The sequence below is a fragment of the Coregonus clupeaformis genome, chromosome 1, assembly GCF_020615455.1.
Source record: "Coregonus clupeaformis isolate EN_2021a chromosome 1, ASM2061545v1, whole genome shotgun sequence".
Lineage (NCBI taxonomy): Eukaryota > Metazoa > Chordata > Actinopteri > Salmoniformes > Salmonidae > Coregonus > Coregonus clupeaformis.
The window spans coordinates 6,173,785-6,182,550 of NC_059192.1; the positions used below are offsets into that span (position 1 = coordinate 6,173,785).

Here is an 8,766-nt window from a genome sequence, read left to right on the forward strand (position 1 = left end):
TGATCAGTCTATAATTTTAATGGTAGGTTTATTTAAACAGTGAGAGACAGAATAACAACAACAAAATCCAGAAAAATGCATGTCAAAAATGTTATAAATTGATTTGCATTTTAATGAGGGAAATAAGTATTTGACCCCTCTGCTAAACATGACTTAGTACTTGGTGGCAAAACCCTTGTTGGCAATCACAGAGGTCAGACGTTTCTTGTAGTTGGCCACCAGGTTTGCACACATCTCAGGAGGGATTTTGTCCCACTCCTCTTTGCAGATCTTCTCCAAGTCATTTAGGTTTCGAGGCTGACGTTTGGCAACTCGAACCTTCAGCTCCCTCCACAGATTTTCTATGGGATTAAGGTCTGGAGACTGGCTAGGCCACTTCAGGACCTTAATGTCCTACTTCTTGAGCCACTCCTTTGTTGCCTTGGCAGGTGTTTTGTGTCATTGTCATGCTGGAATACCCATCCACGACCCAATTTCAATGCCCTGACTGAGGGAAGGAGGTTCTCACCCAAGATTTGACGGTACATGGCCCCGTCCATCGTCCCTTTGATGCGGTGAAATTGTCCTGTCCCCTTGGCAGAAAAACACCCCCAAAGCATAATGTTTCCACCTCCATGTTTGACGGTGGGGATGGTGTTCTTGGGGTCATAGGCAGCATTCCTCCTCCTCCAAACACGGCGAGTTGAGCTGATGCCAAAGAGATTCATTTTGGTCTCATCTGACCACAACACTTTCACCCAGTTCTCCTCTGAATCATTCAGATGTTCATTGGCAAACTTCAGACAGCCCTGTATATGTGCTTTCTTGAGCAGGGGGACCTTGCGGGCGCTGCAGGACTTCAGTCCTTCACGGCGTAGTGTGTTACCAATTGTTTTCTTGGTGACTATGGTCCCAGCTGCCTTGAGATCATTGACAAGATCCTCCTGTGTAGTTCTGGGCTGATTCCTCACCGTTCTCATGATCATTGCAACTCCACGAGGTGAGATCTTGCATGGAGCCCCAGGCCGAGGGAGATTGACAGGTCTTTTGTGTTTCTTCCATTTGTGAATAATCACACCAACTGTTATCACCTTCTCACCAAGCTGCTTGGCGATGGTCTTGTAACCCTTTCCAGCCTTTTGTAGGTCTACAATCTTGTCCCTGACATCCTTGGAGAGCTCTTTGGTCTTGGCCATGGTGGAGAGTTTGGAATCTGATTGATTGATTGCTTCTGTGGACAGGTGTCTTTTATACAGGTAACAAACTGAGATTAGAGCACTCCTTTAGAGTGTGCTCCTAATCTCAGCTCGTACCTGTATAAAAGACACCTGGGAGCCAGAAATCTTTCTGATTGAGAGGGGGTCAAATACTTATTTCCCTCATTAAAATGCAAATCAATTTATAACATTTTTGACATGCGTTTTTCTGGATTTTTTTGTTGTTATTCTGTCTCTCACTGTTCAAATAAACCTACCATTAAAATTATAGACTGATCATTTCTTTGTCAGTGGGCAAACGTTAAAAAATCAGCAAGGGATCAACTACTTTTTACCCTCACTGTAGGTGTGTTTTTCATCGGCTGAAAGTTGATTGCATTCGAATTGGAACCAGGCTGCTTCCTCTGCATGAGTGGTGCCCCGTTCAAAGCCCACGGCAAAGTCGGCTCAAAACAAAAGTGAAGTAATTAAGCATGTGTAGTAATTAGTAGGATTCTGTGTTTTTCCATGCAGAAGTGATTGCTTTCGATAAAAACGCTTTATCTGCCTTCCCAATGACAAATAGTTAGAAAATTCAAACATATATTTTATGGAAAAGGGATGTTGTATGTTTCTGGACGATCTACCATGCTGCCTTGTTGACAACATGACCGAGTGGCACAGATTACAGTTTGATTTGAGAAGGGCGCTCCTCCCCCCCGCTTTCACCCGATGACCGCGTTCACCCTTTTCCCCGTGCCCCGCGGCTCAACATAATCAAATCCACCCAATGTAACACTGTTTCCATTCCTATTTGTCCATCTCCGTATCGTTGGCGTCACATCTGCCCACTAGGTGGGTTTAGTAGTGTAATAGTCCCGGAATATTTAAATGGTGGATCCTCGTCATACTGTTAGTCTGGGCATCAAGTACCTGAGAGCTGACATTGTCTCTGACCTGCTGCTTCACTGAAGAGAAATCCCATGAGCATTGCAGCCATCTTGGATCTGACCACTGGGATCTGTTTGAATAATTAGAAAATGGTTTCCTTCCCTCCTGATGTCCTTGATGTATTCTCAGATCTGAGAGATTGGTGAAAGCAGCAGGTGGAAACCTTTCTTTAACTTATCCAATCAATTACAGATCAGTAATTGCTACCTTAAGGATGAAAGCAAGGATACAGATGTGCTTCTGATTCAAACCACATAGCTATTCCCCAGTGTTAAATTAACACTGAAAGTGTGGACCCGTATAAACACTGAACAGTGTTGAATTAACGCACTGCTTAGCATAATGCCCTATTTGCATATTTCCCAGAGTGCCTTGATTTTCATGTGAGTTCTAGTCACCACCCATGACTAAATTTGTTAGTGACAGAGACATGGTTGTTGCATTCATCCATTTTCAGTTCTATGGACTTCACCAAGTGAGATCTTAAGTGAATATGTTATCATAAGAATGTGATTATTTAAAGGACATGAACAGTCAAAATCATGTTTTTCATGAAATGTGATGATATTTGAAGGAAACTGGATCAAAGTATGAAAAATGACTGTTGCTTCTACATTGATCAAGTTTGATCATAAAGTTACTGGTCCCCTCCCCCATGTCAAACACTTGGATTCATTATTAAGGGGACAAGGTGACATCACCTTAACTCAAATTTTAATACACCAATGGTAACATAATATTCTCTTTAAATAAGTACCGCCTTGTAACTGACATCAGAGAAGGCGTCTTTGCAGAGGGGCGTGGTTTATAAAGCTAGATAGCTACTCTACTGGTGCCAAAATCTGGCTGTAGGTTGTCAGCAAATATAATTAAAGGTTTACCTTATTTATCTATGGCAAAGATACTTCTATGTTTCCCCTTTCATCTGTGTCTGGTGTTAGCTAGTTACTGGCTAGCTAGGTCTTCATCTGTGTCTGGTGTTAGCTAGTTACTGGCTAGCTAGGTCTTCATCTGTGTCTGGTGTTAGCTAGTTACTGGCTAGCTAGGTCTTCATCTGTGTCTGGTGTTAGCTAGTTACTGGCTAGCTAGGTCTTCATCTGTGTCTGGTGTTAGCTAGTTACTGGCTAGCTAGGTCTTCATTTGTGTCTGGTGTTAGCTAGTTACTGGCTAGCTAGGTCTTCATCTGTGTCTGGTGTTGGCTAGTTACTGGCTAGCTAGGTCTTCATCTGTGTCTGGTGTTAGCTAGTTACTGGCTAGCTAGGTCTTCATCTGTGTCTGGTGTTAGCTAGTTACTGGCTAGCTAGGTCTTCAGCCAGCATGGAACAAAACGGGGGAAGGGTTGTTCAAAACTCTGATGCAGTTGTCAAGTCAATACATCCGTCAGTGCTGCTGTGAACCGCATCACAAGAGACATACCAAATGAGAGATATACTGTAGAATAACGCATTATATCATTGATGCAATTTCAAATGTGACTCGTTTCAGGAAACTAGGCGTATGTCGTGCGTCACTACTTCACAGGAGAGCCATTTGAATGTAAACTTTTTTTATTTATCAAAATGTGTTTTTTGGGGGGCAGAAATGCCTTCTGGAACATGTGAACTTTCATGTGCCTTAATAACAAAGTTATATGCCATCTGTAAATACGAATACAATTGTTAAATTATGAGCCTAGTTGGTTTAGCCACGGAAAAAAACAGCAACCTTCCCACTAGCCTTGATTGGCTGAAATAATGAGTGGGTTGTACATGCCGAGAGATGAGTTCGGATTGGTCTGCCATGTAGCATACTTCTGTGTATAAAATGAGCTGGTCACTATGTGTAGGTAATCCTTTCTAACGCTGCTTTTTTGAAAAATATCACATAGTAGAACTGCATAAGTGTTGCTCTCCACTTTCTGGAGGACCGAGTTTTGAAATCAGTGGAATTAGAGTATGATAGCTATGGAGATGGAGAAAATTCTGCCGTTTGATTGCTAATATGCAGACGGAGTCGAAAAGAGAACACACAGAAGGCTGTTGTATAAAACACCTGTCTCCTGATTACATCTTCAAACTAAGGGCAACCATGGCATCCGTGACAGAGAGGGAGAAGCGTCCATCCATGTATACATGTAAGATAGTCTAGCTAGATACATTTTCAGATGTTACACATTTCTAATTTTGTCAGAAAGTCGTTTTCATTTCAAGTTAAAGTGTACTGTTAGCTAGCTAGCTAATGTTAGCTGGCTGACTCCGATTTCAGACCACTCTCGTCTGAGTGTGCCAGAGCGCAGAATAACTGACTAATTTACGAACGCTCAACACCCGTTGAATATGGCCGGTGTCAGTAAACGTTGGCAAAAAAACGTAATTCAATTGTTGCCAGCAGCACAGTTGCAGTCACCAACGCTCTGGATAACATAAAAACAGCCTAACCAGCTCTGCTAGGGTGAGTAAAAGGGTCAGAGTGAGCTGTTCTCTCATTTGTGTCTGGAAGTAGATGGCAAGCTAGCCAACGTTAGCCAGTTAGCTTGGGTGATTGACTGCTGTTGTTAGGTCAGAACGCTCAAATCAACCCTACTCCTCAGCCAGAGCGTCCAGTATGCGCTTTGAACGCTCCGAGAGCGAAACGCTCTGAATTTACGAACAGACAATCTGACAACGCTCTGAGTTTACAAACTCCCAGAAAAAACCCTGGCACTCCAGATTAAATTCACGAACACACCCATAGTATAAACCAGCCTTTAGTCTTGAAATCTTTGGTTGTTTAGTACATGGTCTAACATGTGAATCCTTAAAGAGATGGGTGGGGCTAAAGCTTAAGAGGGTGTGAACGATGCTGAATCAGTGTAGACAAAGAAGAGCTCTCCAGTATGTGTACCAAAACATTCAAGGGCCATTTTCTCAAAAGTGATTTTTCAAGTTTATCAACTTTCAAAGCAGAATTACTTTCCCATTGTTCCTCAACTGTAGTGTATGATATACAATTTTCTAGCTCTGAGTCTCTTCTTTTATCCAATGTAAAAAACACAATTTCAAATGTTGCTACGTAAGATCGAGCTGGTCGGTCACAAATGTGCTTGAGATGATTTTACTACAACACTGCCCTCTGATTCCAAGTTGCTTGACATAGACGTTTCAAAGAGCTATCAGTCGGGTTATTTATGCAACCTGTCACATTATGCTGACTTGCAAAGTGATGTATGATGTATGAGCCTCTTAAAGAAGAAGTTACAGGTCTGTGAGAGCCAGAAATCTTGCTTGTTTGTAGGTGACCAAATACTTATTTTCCACCATAATTTGCAAATAAATTCATTAAAAATCCTACAATGTGATTTTCTGGATTTTCTTTTCTCATTTTGTCTGTCATAGTTGACGTGTACCTATGATGAAAATTACAGGCCTCTCTCATCTTTTTAAGTGGGAGAACTTGCACAATTGGTGGCTGACTAAATACTTTTTTCCCCCACTGTATAATTCCTATTGAAAACCAGCCAGTGGGGATATCCAACCTTAGGAATTTTTACTTACCCGCAACCTGTATTCAGAATGACTGACAGGGTTGAGAAGACTGAAAAATTAGACTACCTAAAGCATCTAAACTGGAACACCCATTTCCGTAACAGTTAGTTTAGAAAATGTATGTCACTTATATTTGAGACGCATAAGATTAATTAATCAATCAATGTAAATGCAAAAACATAGATAGTGAAACAAACAATTCTTAAAATCTATCTGCAATAGAGCATGCTGGGAAATATGCTAGTGTCACAAAACAAGCAAGTATAGTGTACAGAATCATTGTACCATCTAAAACGCTGTGAAATATCTGTTCCATAACCAAAGATATTGTGTTTTCAACTGTTTGAAGTTGGTGTACAAAAAGTAAAAGACGCAAAAACTAAACTTAAGAACGGGAAGCATAGAAATAGCGCACATAGAACAGATCTACCGCTTCTTAGACTTGCTTTCAATGAGAATGACAGCTCTATAACACACATTTTCTATATTAATCAGGTCGCACAAAAAGGTAGCACAAAAAGTTATATATTAGAGCAGTAGCACTCTCAGTGTTAAATTGAACACTGGAGAATTTGCTGTGCACCATCTCTGGAAGATATCATATTCATTGGACTGTCTCTGGAGCTATGTCCTTCAAATATCAAGAGAGACATTTCAATTTCAATGTTATGATGAATTCAATCAACTCCCTCCCAGCAGTCAGCCAGTCAGTTGGTGAGTGACATGTTCAATTTCCACTGTTTCACTTTCTCCTGACACAGTATAGCGCAGGGCTGTTGCTGTAGCCTATCAATTCCACACCGATGGTTGGATCAATCAGTGTGCTCGGCACTGTAGCCCTGTGTCCACTAGAGGCCAGCCGACTGATCACTGGGCCACTAAACATATAGGTATGTGTAAAGGACACCCATCTTATATCAGGCATGATCATTTCTATGGGGGGCAGCATTCTCAGTAGCTGCATGGTGCAGCTGGAGCCCAAGCCTATGACATCACGCTGCCCATCCCCTCTGGCCCTGACGTGGAGGTTGGATCTGATCGGTTTGTTTATGACAGCTTGACGGACCGACCCTGAGCGCTCTGGCAGCCCGCGGCAACTGCCTCAACCCGGGCTGACGCGGCTATGCTGGTGTCCCTGTTAGGTATAGATCCTATATCTACTGTTTGGTTCTGCCTGCTCGACACCTGCAAGTGACCAACAGAGAGAGAGAGAGATTTGATGAGGCAGAGGGGGAAATAGAGAGAGAGAGAGAGAGAGAGAGAGAGAGAGAGAGAGAGAGCGAGAGGCAGAGAGAGAGATAGAGAGAGAGAGTTGATGAGGCAGAGAGAGAGAGAGAGAGAGAGAGAGAGAGCTGATGAGGCAGAGGGGGAAATAGAGACTGGAAAACAGTCAATATGAGGCAAAGTGACTTTCAGACACTGATTTATATATACACTAGATGACCAATAGGGCCCCTGTGTTGAAGCCACCGTGCCTCCATCTTAGCACTCCCTCACCAGTGTAAAACATATTTTGGAAGCTATAGAAATGCATTTATTAATGTCTACATTCGTTTTTCCCACATTCATTCTATTACAAACACCTTGATGCATACTTTTAGAAAATGAAAAAAATATATAAAAACATTTTCCTTAAAGTATACTTTTTTGAGATTACTAATGTGACTGTCCCCACTACAACAGAAAACATAATTAAATACATGTAATTTTGTCCTTGAAACATTTAATTGAAATACTGTAGAATTCCATTCATTCCTTTGGAGGACTTCTCCTAGGACCGGTGGCTTCAAAGCCTCTCAATGGCCAATACATAGCATCAGCGATCCAGTGTTTATATACATCATTGCTTTCAGTGTGCGTGTGTGAATGTGTGTGTGTGTGCGTGCGTGCGCGTGCGTGCGTGCGTGAGAAAGACAGCACGAGAGAGAGAGAGTGAAAGAGAGAAGGAATTAATTTCCATACATTAGTGTAGGCCTATAACCTACAGCAAATCAAGATAACCATTGCGAATAGAGGCAAAATATATATAAATAATCTGATATAATGGATTATGCTATCCACTACACATCCCTGGCATAATCCCGGAACACATTTACCCAGGCCCATAATACAAATCAGAAGACATTGCATCCGGGTCAGAGGACGTCAATGCACACATTAATCAGCACAGAAATGCAAATGCTACTTGATTGTTTCAAATGATGGACACCTTGCAGCAGTAGCCTTGCAAGCAGCAGTCGCATCTCCTGCCAGGCAAATGCGCATAACCCAGTCCGCAGCAGCAGCGGAGGATTCTCTATTGTTTAGACTTAGATAATTCAATATCAGTCACAGCTCATTCTGCAATACGCTACTCACCATTCAATTCGTCCAACATACAAGGGCTCTGAAGTCAGCCAAGTCACGCCAGATAAAAACAAATAATAATCGTGAGGATGATAGTAGTTTATAGCTTTGCAGTTTAATGTAAAAATGTATCTTCACCGTCGGTATTAAAATTCTTCTTATTGTGCTATTGACACCTGGTCTAGCGGTAAATGCACCTTGTTCAGCGGACCGCTAGCGGTTTCGCAGGGTTCTCTAGCTCCAGTCCTATTGTCTCCGCATCGCTCCTGGATGAGAGGATATGAGAGGAGAGCAGAGACCGAACGCGAAGCGCCAGCCCCTTTTCCGCCTCAACCAATAGCAGTCGAGAATCGGTAAAAGCCTAGAAGCGTACGATGCCTGCACGCCAGGAGCGGAGCGACCGTCCTCGCTGTCTCCGTACAGATTAGCGACAGAAACATGGAAGGGAAACGGAGGAATGAGAAGGGAATGTATTGGTTGACTGTTGAAGGTATTGGGAGGGACTGTGAGGGCTATGGCATGATAGGGATTCAAGTCATGGAAAGTGATGGGCTATATCTCAAAATTCGTCATATGTCTTTTTATAGTAGCCTAGAACTAGAACGGACAATTATTACTACTATGATTAGCGTCACCATTGTAACTGTTTCTAGCAATGGCAGCTTTGCCACTACATCCCTTGATTAAGAAAGGGGGAACAGTGGCTGTATGAAAACAATGGTCTTGTAACAACGTCTTCCTCTCTTCCCCTCATCATCTTAGTTCACTGATCCGGAAACAGGATGTCATCC

The 8,766-nt window shown here is 42.4% G+C and overlaps 1 protein-coding gene across 2 annotated transcripts in view; it reads right to left on the reverse strand.

The window, feature by feature from the left end:
- Nucleotides 1-8,233, reverse strand: part of LOC121575382 (serine/threonine-protein kinase SBK1-like) — a 19,532-nt gene extending 11,299 nt beyond the window's left edge. For both annotated transcript variants that reach the window (XM_045224942.1, XM_045224934.1), the window contains exon 1: nt 7,988-8,233. The gene's annotated coding sequence lies outside the window, so the exon portion shown is untranslated. The remainder of the gene's footprint in view (nt 1-7,987) is intronic.
- Between the last annotated feature and the right edge of the window lie 533 nt (nt 8,234-8,766).